General features: G+C 38.8%; 1 protein-coding gene across 1 annotated transcript in view; it reads right to left on the reverse strand.

Annotated features, from left to right (window-relative positions):
* The window catches only part of PHACTR4 (phosphatase and actin regulator 4), a 102,346-nt gene extending 88,909 nt beyond the window's left edge, over window positions 1–13,437 (reverse strand). Inside the window, exon 1 of the mRNA XM_051988041.1 lies at window positions 12,262–13,437. The gene's annotated coding sequence lies outside the window, so the exon portion shown is untranslated. The remainder of the gene's footprint in view (window positions 1–12,261) is intronic.

A 13,437-nucleotide genomic window follows, 5' to 3' on the forward strand; every position in this document is an offset into this window, starting at 1 on the left:
GCTTAACTTCATAATTTAAGAGTCAATTCAGAAAAGTTATACTTAGAAATTCAAAAAACCTTAAACTATAACTGTTCAAAGTTTAGCATTCTACAAGAAAGTTAACATAAAAAGTGTTAATTTTCTCCTCCAAGAAAGTTCAGCTCCTCCCTTTAGTTAAACATTGCATAACTTATGACCACTGTGTTAAACACTGAGTGGTATTATGAATAGCTATCTGAAAAGGTGTGGTTCAATGATAAAAAATAGAAACAATTCATGCTTGTCCAGTTTCTCTCAGAAAACATAGCTAAATTCTAGGAGTATCACTCTTAGAAAAATTAGTTTACTCTTTTAAATCCAAGAGTAAAAAATATTTGATAGAGCTAGGAAACCAACCTGGACATTTTAACCCTCCATGCAACTGGAGATAAAAATCTTTCATGAAACAGTAGAATCTTGTAATTCAAAAATATTACTCTACCTATGGTTTCATCTTTAAACTTTTAGAAACCTAAGATCTAAGTATTTTGAGTATTTCTTAGAGGCCTTGTTTCTCACATCCCTTAAAAAAAAAAAACAAAAAAAAAACATTGTTTAATTCAAGAGTTCCTATATAGAAAAATTTCAGCATTTCTAGTGCCTAATAGGCACATAGTGGATGCTTAATAAAAATACTAGTTAATTGGTTGGAAAGGTCCTTCAATAGATTCAACTAACAGACAAGGAAATCAATGCCCAGAGAGGTGAAATGATTTACTCAGGATTGCAAGGATCTCCAAAAACCTACAAATCTAGGGACTCATAGTGTATGACTTAGAGACCTATTTAGAAATACTGATCACAAGAATTAAACCAAAGTCTTTCAAATGCAAAACAGAAACCTAAAAAAAATTCCTTCCTAGCACTACAAGCCAAGCACTGAAAAGACTTATTAACCATTAATTATGTTCTAACCTGGACACAAACTGCAGAATTTAGAGATTCCAAAATAAGTGATATACCAAACTTGTCTCTTATTTACAAAATGTCAAATAATAGTATTTTTCCTAAAAATTTGTAAGAATAAATTTTGTGCTTCCCCTGAATTTCTTCTACATCACCTACCCTGGAGCTGTGGTACACCTTGTTTTCCCTATGCCTCCTTACCCCAGCATTACATAGCAATGAAACTGAGCAATGGCCAAGAAAAATCTACTATCTCTAGGAAGTTAATAAATCGCAAAGAGCTCAGCAAAATTTTAAAAATTGTTTGCTTCCTGTGTATACCTTTTGACCCAGCAGTGTTTCTATTGGGCTTATATCACAAAGAGAAAGAAGGGAAAGGGACCCAGATGTTTGTGGCAGCCTTTTTCATAGTGGCTAGAAACTGGAAACTGAATGATGTCCATCAGTTGGAGAATGGCTGAATAAATTATGGTATATGTATGTTATGGAATATTATTATTCTGTAAGAAATGACCAACAGGATGATTGCAGAGAAGCCTGGAGAGACTTATATGAACTGATGCTGAGTGAAATGAGCAGAACCAGAAGATCATTATACATGTATAGTACAAGACTGTACGATGATCAATTCTGATGGACATAGCTCTCTTCAACAATGAGATGAATCAGACCAGTTCCAATTGTTCAGTGATGAAGAAAGCCATAATAAACCCAAAGAGGTTTGCGGGAACAGAGTGTGGACCAAATATAGCATTTTCACGTTTTCTGTTGATGTTTGCTTGCATTTTGTTTTTCTTCTCAGATTTTTTTTCTTTCTACATCCGATTTTTCTTGTGCAGCAAGATAACTGTATAAATATGCATATATTGGATTTAATATATATTTTAGCATATTTGACATATATTGGACTACCTATCATCTAGGGGAGAGGGTGGGGGAAAAGAAGGGGATAATTTGGAATAGAAAGTTATGCAAAGGTCAATGTTGAAAAAGTACCCACGCATATGGTTTTTAAATAAAAAGCTTTAATTAAAAAAATGTTTGCTTCACACCTCAATCATGACAAAAACAACTCTGACTTCACAAATTATAAATGAGGGTAACCGGGATCTTCACCACAGTATTTTAATATCTTTTGGTTAAGAGAGAACAGTTGCCTAGCACAACTGCCCTAGCACACTTTCCCAGCTCTGACAGCCTTGAGAGGCCCAGACAAGTTAACAAAGTATTTATTTACCAAATGGTTTAGATCACCATTAAAAATTATTCCAAAAAGAATTTTGGAAGGTGGGGCCATTTAGTCACTGAATTCAAACAATTCAAGTCTACTAAAAGGCACTGCACGATTTAGGAAAACAATTATACTGTTCTATGTAGTTGTCTGAATGATGTATACAAAAAGAGACAGCAGTATATAGAAAAAAGCAATAGATTTACAGTCAGAAAATGGGCTTATATCACAACTGTTCCCAGAAGCACATGTGGGATCTTGGCTGTCCCTACACTGAGCTAAGCCTCAGTAAGGGGTGGTTTGGGCCTAAATGCTGTCTAAAATCTCTCCCAACTCTAATCTGATCTCACTCATCCCCCCCTTCCAACTTGGTCCAGCAGACTTCTGCCCTTCCTCTCATCCCCTCTCCTTTCTCTTATCTCCAGTCTTTCCTTATTTACAATTCCCTCTAAGCAGCTACAAACATGTAGATTATCCTTATTCTCACAGCTCTTCTCCCATTCTCAGAAAAACTGAAAAACTTACCCTGCTCTGTCTCTGCAATCTAGATTCAGATTCCATCATTCAAGTGGAATGGCTCTCTCCAAAATGACCAGGGATCTCTTAACTCCCAAATTTGATAACCTTTTTTCAATCCTCATTCTGAAATCTCTCTTCAGCATGTCACTACTGATCACCTTCTGGCTGCTTTCTTCTGTGTTTTTATGACAGTATTCCTTCTTGGCTCTCCCTACCTTTCTGACCATCCTCTCAGTCTTGTTTGTTGAATCTTCATCCCTGTCTAATCACAGACCCTTCATGAACCTCTCTTTTCTTCCTACATCAGGGGCTCATAACCTGGAACAAGTTGATAGAATAGATTTCAGAGAATCTGTGAACTAGGAAGTGAAAAAATTTACATCTTTATATTCCACTAATCTGTCATTTCTTTTGAAATCCTATTATTTCAGTTTATATATTTAGAATCATTTAAAAAACATCTGAAAAGGAGAAAATCCTAGGTTTGCTATAACTACAAAAGGGACACCAAAAAAGAGTAAGCCTCCCTGATCCACAGAATGAGAGCAATTATACAATACAATAAGGATAATAATGTAACATAAAACAAGTTTGAGACGTGGGGTCTCACATCAAGCTACAATGCTCAATCACAATTTCAGAGAGCTCATGATGCAATACACCTCCAAAGAGAAAAACGATGGAACTGAAGAGAACAGACTTTAAATCTAATTTTTGTACATTCAGCCCCTATAAAACCTCTCACTGAGCTAAGCATGTGTATAGGTTTAATAAATACTGACTGGCTTCACTCACATTTATATGTTGATTCCTTATTTTCTAGCCAATATATGTTGTAGAATACAAAATTGTAGAAATAAAATATTGTACTAACATAACAATGTGCCTTAGACAAACCATGCATGCATGGTACCAAGATCTGAGATTCAAGATTAGTTTTATTTTCTGTAAACACCCAAATGAAGTATCAAGGAACATTTTTACCTCAAAATAGATTAGCTGACTCAACATAAATTCAATAGCCACACTCTAAACAGCCACACGTACCACTGAATATTCAGCCATAAAAGGACTTTCTTTCAGTTGGTATCCTATTGTATAGTGTCTTATCACTTTTATTTCATTAGCTAAATATAATAAGTAGAAGATGTTAAGTTAAAAAGTCAAAACCCTCATGTGGGCACAATCCATATTTGATATTTTACACATCATAGAGAAGTTTTGTTGCAAAGTCTGCGTGTAAAGGCTCTCCTAATCCAACCATCTCCTTCCTTGTCTGCCTCCACAAAACACCACAATTTCACTTCCTCTCTAAATACCTCAGAAGTTTTTTGGTTATAAATCCATCTTTCTCTTTTCTTCAATTAACTTCTTTTACTTATGGCTCATTTTTCCTGGCAGTCTTGTTTACTAAAATGACAATCACACAAGACAATCAATCAATTTTGTATTCTAAGATCTGAATGAATGATACACTCTTGTTGAAGAGTGAGGTTAATATGTAAGAGATCTAACAAAGCAATCTTACTGATGTTTGATGATCATGAATATTCTTAAGTTTAACTTAAATTTATGGAAAATATGAATAATAAAAGTTGATGTTTACTAATTAAAAATTTTAAAGAAATAATTCTTTCCCTCCCTTCTTTATTGTTTTCTTTTTTCTGGTTACACACGAACATTTTTTCTTAAATACACATTTCTTTATGAATCATGTTGGGAGAGAAAAATTAGAACAAAAGGGAAAAACCACAAGAGAAAAAAAAAAGAAGAAAAAGAAAAAGGTGAACATAGCATGTGCTGATTTACATTCAGTCAAGTAATAATTCTTAATCAGTTTCTCTCCAAAGCAAAACAACAACAACCCCCCCCCCGCAACAAATCCCTGCTATGGGAATAAATATCGTTTTTCAGTTTTATTGGTTCTTTTTCTGTTTTTCAAAACGGTCATTATATCCTTTCGATTTGATAACAAACCTATAAGGTATAGAAAAGGCTTCTAATTTTGGAAGGGTCAAAGATCAATACCATTAAAGAAATACTTTTCATTTTCAAACTTGTACTCTGACACAACAGCAGGAGATCACAGAATCTTAGATTTAGAGCTGAAAGGGGCATGATCTAAATCCATCAACTTACAGAAACTGAGGCCCCAGAAACTTAGTGATTTACTCAAAATTATAGGCAGTAAATGGCAAAGCCAGAATTTGAACCTCTCCACAGGAAGATGCTGCCTTCTGCCTATGTCACATATTAAACAGCAGGAGCCAGTCCAAGTCCAGCTCTGATACATATTCACTATATGGATGATCACCATTCTGAGCCCCAGCTTCTTTCACTGTAAAAAGGAAATGCTCAAATGAACTAATATAGACACAGAATACTTTATAAAGAAATGTACACTTGGACTGAAAGCCATGAGAAAACGCCAACTATATGCTTATAGCAAATTCTTTTGTGATGCTTTTCTAGTTGGCAAAACTAGGAATCATCAAATCTGAAAAGGTAAAAGGGACCAACCCAAATGAATCCCTACCATGAAATGTGACTCACGCAGATTCTTGCTTGAATACTCTCAGGAAGGGCAATTCACTAGCTAAAAAAAAAAAAAAAAAAAAAAAAAAAAAAAAAAAAAAAAGACCCAGACCTTTTGCTCTCATTTTTAGGAAGCTTTTCCTCATGTTGGACTGATATGCTCCAAAAAATCATGACTTTCAGACAATCTGTGATGTCAAATGATAGCTCAATATTTTATCATGCAGTGGTAGAACTACTACCCTTGGTGTCAGAAGACTGGGTTTCTACTAAGAAGTCACTCTGATCCCACCCAATCTTGGGTAAGAAACTTAATCCTTCTGAATGTTGTTTCTCTCATTTGAAATAGCAACCAAAAGAGGCCAAATCAGCTGGAGGTCCCTGGAATCCTTTCCAGTTCTTGACTGACCTAAGAAATGAACACCAATAAGATGACAGGAAAAAAGAATGATGAATGTTGGAAGGTATGCGGGAAAACTAGGACACTGATGCATTGTTGGTAGAGCTGTGAACGAATACAACCATTTTGGAGAACAATCTGGAATTATGCCCAAAAAGTTATCAAACTGTGCATACCCTTTGATCCAACAGTGTTACTTCTGGGCTTATATCCCAAAGAAATACTAAAGAAGGGAAAGGGACCTGTATGTGCCAAAATGTTTGTGGCAGCCCTATTTGTGGCTAGAAACTGGAAATTGAATGCCCATCAATTGGAGAATGGCTGGGTAAACTGTGGTATATGAATGTTATGGAATATTATTGTTCTGTTAGAAATGACCAGCAGGATGAGTACAGAGAGGCTTGGAGAGACTTACATGAATTGATGCTAAGTGAAATGAGCAGAACCAGGAGATCATTATACACTTCAACAACGATATTGTATGAGGATGTATTCTGATGGAAGTGGATTTCTTTGACAAAGAGACCTAACTCTTTCAATTGATAAATGATAGACAGAAGCAGCTACATCCAAAGAAAGAACACTGGGAAATGAATGTGAACTATTTGCATTTTTGTTTTTCTTCCCGAGTTATTTTTACCTTCTGAATCCAATTCTCCCTGTACAACAAGAGAACTGTTCGGTTCTGCAAACATATATTGTATCTAGAATATATTGCAACATATCTAACATATATAGGACTGCTTGCCATCTATGGGAGGGGGTGGAGAGAGGGAGAGGGAAAATCGGAACAGAAGCGAGTGCAAGGGATAATATTGTAAAAAAATTACCCTGGCATGGATTCTGTCAATATAAAGTTATTATAAAATAAAATTATATACATATATATATATAAATAAATAAAAAGACATGAACGCCAAGTGATTTCATCAGGCATGACTCCTTCCTCTTCCAACAAAACTATCTATCCTTGCAACTTTTTTCTAGGAATTGCTGAAATTAAAAAATTCATTGCGGTATCCAACCTCATGATGGGCTTGTCCAAACTTAATTAATGATGATTTCAATCAATACACATCGAGTCAGTCCATCATCAAGATAAATCTTTCCAGATGTAGGATCTAAGCCAGAATTCAGGATCCTTTTACCACATAATTAAGCAACCAGAGGACTGAAATGGAAGACTAAGTACCCCAAAAGAGTGAAGACATGTATGGGATATTAAATTTCTAATGGAAATTCTACTAATTTAAGACCTTCATTTTAGTCATTCCAAAATGAATCAATTTGATATAAAAGGAAACCAACCAACAAAATATGATCAGATCAGTCCTTTTCTATGTAGGCTCAAAGTGTTTCACCTTAGTACCAGTGAAGATGCTGCCCCTGACCTACTATTCAGAGTTTATTTGCTTTGAATACTTGTCCTAGAAATGGGGAGAGACTTTCCTTTCATGGTTGCCAAAGACTTTGTTACCTAGTGACCAACTTCGTGTTGATGAGCTTCTCCCCATTTATTTATCTAGCCTGGCCTAACATGCCCAATTTAGTAGAGCTTGCCAGAACTCGCTACTGTCCTAACTTTCACCATAATGAACTATCAGAGTACAGATTTGGATTGTTTTTATTTATATAGCATTTTGTAAACCATAAGATGCTAAATAAATGTGTGCTTTTATTTTATGATCAGAGCATCCCAGTCAGCTGTCTCCTAGAAGCATCCTTTGGTCATACATAGTAACATTAGAAGACTAAGAATATCATTCTCATTATAAATGAGGAAACTGAGCCCCAGAGAGGTCAAGTTAACTGGGGTATTAATAAAACTAATTAGCATAAATGTTTAACAAATTAAATTCAATAAACCGCTAACCACTGTCAAAGAAGAGATTATTTCTCACTCATACTCGAGAGTTGTAAAGGAATAAACCATAATGCAAGAGACAAAAGCAAAAAAAAATAGGGAAAAAAATCTGAGGAAACAACAGTCATTTACTCCTGGGAGATCAAAAAAGATCACAAAGAGTTGGCATAAGACCGAATCTATAAGGTATCCGATTATGCTAAGCTAATGAAAAGGGAAATTATTTGTGGACTAAGCAAACATAAAGGTGGGAGACGGCAAACTGAGTTCAATGAATAGCTAAAAGTCCAATTAGGTTAGAACAAAGAGAAAAATAAAGGGAAATCAATGACACCTGGTAGGGTTTAATCATTATCAACAACATCATCAAATCAAAATGTAAAGCATTACATACCTTAAAGTGCTATCTCATGAGAGGAATTCCTTGCTTGTTGACCAAGTTAAACAAGTAAGACTTCACTAACAGCATAATCTTACCAAGTACATTCATTTATCACTCCTCCAAACTACTCACAGACCATGTCAATGTGTACCTCTTTCTTCTCTCTTAAATTCCAGTTCCCATGATATTTACTTGGTTGGTATCACAGAGCCCTTACTTATTATATAAGTGCTATGAAGGCAGAGATAAAGCTTATTTATATTTCACCCCCCAAACTAAAAGAATGTCCCTGAACACACTTCAATTCAGTCATTTCAGTCCTGTGGGACTCTGTGATTCCACTTGGAATTTTCTTGACAGTGGTTTGCCATTTCCTTCTCCAGCTCATTTGACAGATGAGGAAACTGAAGCAGAGTTAAGTGACTTTCCCAGGGTCACCCCCCTGGTGACCTGAGGCTGCATTTGAACTCAGATCTTCCTAACTTCCAGGCACTGCACCCTAGCCACTTCTGAACACAGTAGAAGCTTAAAATAAACCGCTCAGTTGAAAAGAATGACCATAAAAAACTGAAAATCCAAACAAGTCATTTGATGATAGAATTGAGTGCTGGAAAGAGACCTTAGGTAGGGATCATGAATACCACCCTCATTTTACAAAGGAGGTAAATGACTTTTGTCTTTAATCACTAAACTGGCTATCTGTCCATACCTGGATCAGCCTCCATACAGGTCTATACTTTTATTATTCAATTAACTTATAAGAATGTATTGCAATGAGTTGCAGTTAAAGTGCAAAATAGCTCAACTGCTGTGGAAACAAGATAAACAGTAATGAACTTTAAAAAGAAATCCCATCATATGAGCATACTAAAATTTTAAAAAACAACTTCCACAGGTTAAAAACTCAATGTGAATTTTATTAACTAGCATCGGCACATCACACATTTGATCAAGGAAAATTTTCATCCATATATGTTTTGGGGTTTGTTTGGTTTTTTTGGCTGAGGCAATTGGAGTTAAATAACTTGCCCAGGGTCACACAGCTGAAGTGTTAAGTGTCTGTGACCAGATCTGAACTCAGTCCTGATTTCAGGGCTGGCGCTCTATCCACTGCACCACCTAGCTGCCTCCTTATCAAGGAAAATTTTAAATTAAGAAGGATAAAAGTTACTCTGGGTGATCATATCATGGCTGCACTGACATAAATCTAGGTCTTAACTGCCAGTTTGGAATTGATTTCATGTACTCAGAAAAAGAACTTTAAAGGAAGCAGGCAGGTTCTTCCCAATTCTCTTAACTACTCTGAACCTCCTCTCTCCTTATTTATCACATTTTTTTCCCCTGATAGTAATTATGTTATTATGTATTATGAATTTGTGTACCTTACTTCCCTTGCCCTCCCATTAGATTGAAGGCTCCCAGAGGGTAAGGAAAATCATTTCATCTCAGTACAGCACACAACAGGGAACCAAAAACAGAGGACAGTGAATAAATGGGCTAAATAAAGATATAGACAGTTCTTCTCTGTAGTATTTCAAGGTTGAGAGCTTTTCAAATATATTCATTAACACATCTGTTAATAAATACCTATTTAATAAAGTAATATTCATCAAAACTACCAGGCTGAACTACCTACCTACCTGCAGGCCTTCTGAAATCCATAGCATTTACAGTAAGAATGGCTGTCCCTTGGCCCAAGTCCAATGGAATCACAATACAATTCCAGGAATATCTATTAAGTGTCTACCTAGTGACACTAGAAATCTGAGGTAGGAGAAAATCACTTCCAGGTAAGGAAGAAGTAGGGAATTAGGGAAAACTTCATGGAGATGTGGCACCTGAATAAATTCTTAAAAGAAAGGGGATTTCAACAAGCAGAGACAGAGCAGGAGGAAAACTGAGGGGCTATGACTTCATTACAGGAAGGCAGGGTATTAGGAGCAAAGGCTCAAAGAAGTGAAAATGGGGGGCAGTAAGGCTGACCTGAAAGTTACATAGTGGTCAAAAATGGGTGATAAAGCTGAAGAGATATTTGGGGATCAGATTAAGCTGGAAATGCTAAAATAAAGAGTTTCTATTTAATTTCTCAGCCAAAAGGGAGCAACTAAATGCATTTGAACAAAAGAGCAGAGCCTCACAAGATTTGCAAAAGAAAAGTAGATTAAGAGAAAACAATGGTGGAGGACGCAGCCATTAAAACCAGACCAGACCTCTGAGGCCCAAGGAAGTAAAGATAGTTTGGATAAGTTTTCAAGCATCTGAGGCAAAATTTGAACCCAGGTCTTCTGACTCGAGAGTCAACCAGTGCTCTACCCAGCGTACCACACTGCCTTGTACTAAAATTTTTTTCCATTGCAGTTCCCCAAAATTGGGTCTCTTATGGCTTTGCAGCCACAAAATTTTAATTTTTCCCAACCTTTCTTCATCTTCTGAGCAATTTTCCCTCTTACATTAGATGTTTCCTCATCAAATGTTCTGATTCAAGATGAGTAGGGTGATTGCCATACCAACATCACCTATCTCTGACAGTTGATGGGCTACAATGATTTGTTCATTCATTAGCATCATCTTCATGGTATGCCTTCAAAAACTTCCAAAATCTCAAATGATTCTGAGGCAACTCTCTCAAGAAAGATGGGTGGAGAGCAGAAAGGATTTTTTACCTATGTGTATTGAGATGTCAATCTCAACTATCAAACAGTTAAAGGCAGGCAAATGGGAGACTTAAGGGGGTAGGGATTGAGAAAGGAAATGAACTAAATTTCTGTTCTTCCCCATCCTATGGGGCAGGTGGTATCAAAATGATAAGAGTGCCTGGCTTGAAGTCACAAATATAACCTTTGAGATTTATTAGTTGTGTGACCCTGGGCAAGTCATTTAACCTTGCTTTCCTCAGTTTCCTTATCTGTAAAATGAGCTGGAGAAGAAAATAGCAAACCACTAGTATCTCTGCCAAGAAAACCACAAATGGGATGGGGTCACAGAAAATTCCAACCCAAGTGAATACAATTCTTATCCTATACAATTCAAATGTAATGTAGTCTACTGATCTCAAAGTACATAACTCCCTTTTCCAAGAAATAGTTCCCAGCAAGTGCACCCAAGCCATAAGACTTACTTGCCTTCTCTAAGTTTTCCCAACATAAGCTGAAAACATATAGAAACTTATTGTTGCCATCTAAAGGACACTACAGACTTCTCCAGACTTGGGAAAAGAAATACTAAATAAGTGATAAAAAATTAAATGCTCTAGAATGCCTCCCATTAAGTTGAATTCAGTAATATTCAATATTAATATGCTGAGTAAAATACTGATGGAGCATTTTTTAAAGAATGTCTTAAAGGTAATCCAATTTCTTTTGGACAGATGGCATTCGCCAGTTTCTGGTAAGAATTCATATTTCTCTTCCTTCGAAACAACTTCTGACTTCCTAACTGTAAGCTGTGTACTGGGCCCTTTTTGTTGGTTTTCTTAAATCACTGAGTTTTTGATTTCTCTCTAAATGAGGCTTTAATTCATTCTTTCAACTTTTTTTGTTGTTATTTTGTTTTGTTTTACACAAGATCGGTAAAGGAAAATGGTTAGGGTGGGAGGAGGCAGGGCTAAGGGCCAAGTAGAAGGCTGTCCTCAATGAATAGGAAACTGCCTTAGCTGGCCTAGAAATCACTAAAAGTGGCTACAAGTATCTTACTCTGTTCCTCCAGCTTAGACCTTCAGCACGTCCATGCTCTCAGGCTCCCAAGGGTCAAATCTTCTTGGGGCCCTAGCCCTGACCCTTCCTCAAAAATCCTCCCCGAGTAAGAAGTCTCATGGATGCATGGGTCTAAGGTGTCAGTCAACAAGCTTGTATTAGGCGCTAATCGCCAGGATGAAAAAAAGAGGGAGGGGGCAATAGACAGTCCCTAGCCTCTAGGAGCAGCCAGTCTAGCAGGAAGGGCCTACTCCAACAACGCCCCCCACCATGGGTCAGGAGCTCAGACAACTGCCTCGAGGTCCCTTGGGCCGAGAGGTCGAGCCCTAGGCCACCCAGGGGCGCCTGTCTTTCGAGGAAAGAAGACCCCCAGACAATTACGAACTCTGTCGCAGCCCTAACGGGCGTCGGACGAAAAGAAGCAGGATGTAGCGGGTGGCTGGTTGGGTTTTCTGACTGGACTTTGATCCGCTCCAGTTACGGTAACAGGATCCGTCGCCGTCCGTCCCTTCGGGGCCCGGGGCTCCCGCGCGGCCACCCCGGGGTGGATCCGAACAAAAGCACCCGCGAGATGGGGGAGTGGAGCGGAGTCGAGATCTGACTGCGGATAGCGGCCCTCGGCCTCGACCCAGCCCCGCGGGGCAGCGCCCGGGAGCCGTTACCCCGGCCCCCAACCCCGAGGCCCCCCGTTCCTGCCCCCGCCTCACTCACCTCCTCGACCCTTCGGCCAGGCAGCAGCCGTCGCCTCGGCCGTTTCCTCCGGAAGTCACGCTCACCTGCCCAGCGGCCCCCTCCGCCGCCTCGGCCGCCTCCGCCTCCACTGCCGCCGCCGCCGCTTGTGCAGTCAGCCCCGAGCGGGGCGGGGGAACGGCACGGGACGGTTAGGAGAGGGGAGGAGACGACAGTCCGCCGCGGGGCATGCTGGGATTTGTAGTCCACGGGGAGAGCAGGGACATGGCGGGGATAGAGGGGGCGGGGACGAAGGTGCTAGAAGTAGCGAGAGTACGGAGAAAGAAAGAGGAGGAGAGGGAAGAGGGGGAAGAGAGGAGAAAGAAAAAGGAGGAGTAAAAAAAGGTGGGGAAAAAAGGAAAGGAAGAGGAAGAGGAGGGAAGCAAAAAATGGTGGAACGAGCCGCCAGTACTCTCTGGCTGTACAAGGTCCTGAGGTAGGCAGGTGGCGAGTATGCGCGCGCCCCCGCCCCTCCCCGCTTCGCCCCGCCCCTCAAGGTCCCGCCCCTCAGGGGAGACTTGGTCAGTTCAGACGCTGGACGCTCGAGAGACTTTGGGAGAAGGGAGTCGTGTTGCTCCGGACTGGGGAGAGGTTTTCAGCTGCCTCCAGGTTTGGACCATTTTCTACAAGTGTTGCTCAACTTAATTCCAATACCTGCCTTCTGTTAATTATTTTGCCCTTTATATGGCTTGCTTTGTATGTATTTCTTTGCTTATTGTGTCCCCCATTACATGGTAAGGTAGAAAGCGGCCTTAGAACAGTGCCTAACACATAGTAGGTGCTTATTATATTTTTAAATTTTTTATCCTTTTTATCTTGCATATAATTTGCTTTGTATGTATTTGTTTCCATGTTACTCCCCTTTAGATTGTAAACTCCTTGAGGGCAGGGACTGTCTTTGCCTATTTTTGCATTCTCCTGTTGCTCAACTTTGTGTCAGCCACATCCTAAACCCTTCTATCTTATCCCATATATAATTTGTTTTGTAAATACATGTGTTTTCCCCTGTAAGTTCCTTGAGGGTAGGGACCATCTTTTGCTTTTTTTGTACTCCCCCCAAATGCGCGCTTAGCATAGTGCCTAATAGGCTATTAATAATTGTTTATTGATTGTTTGATAAATTTTCTACAGCAGATGAAGTAGGCCTTTCTGGCCAAT

The sequence above is a fragment of the Antechinus flavipes genome, chromosome 3, assembly GCF_016432865.1.
Source record: "Antechinus flavipes isolate AdamAnt ecotype Samford, QLD, Australia chromosome 3, AdamAnt_v2, whole genome shotgun sequence".
Lineage (NCBI taxonomy): Eukaryota > Metazoa > Chordata > Mammalia > Dasyuromorphia > Dasyuridae > Antechinus > Antechinus flavipes.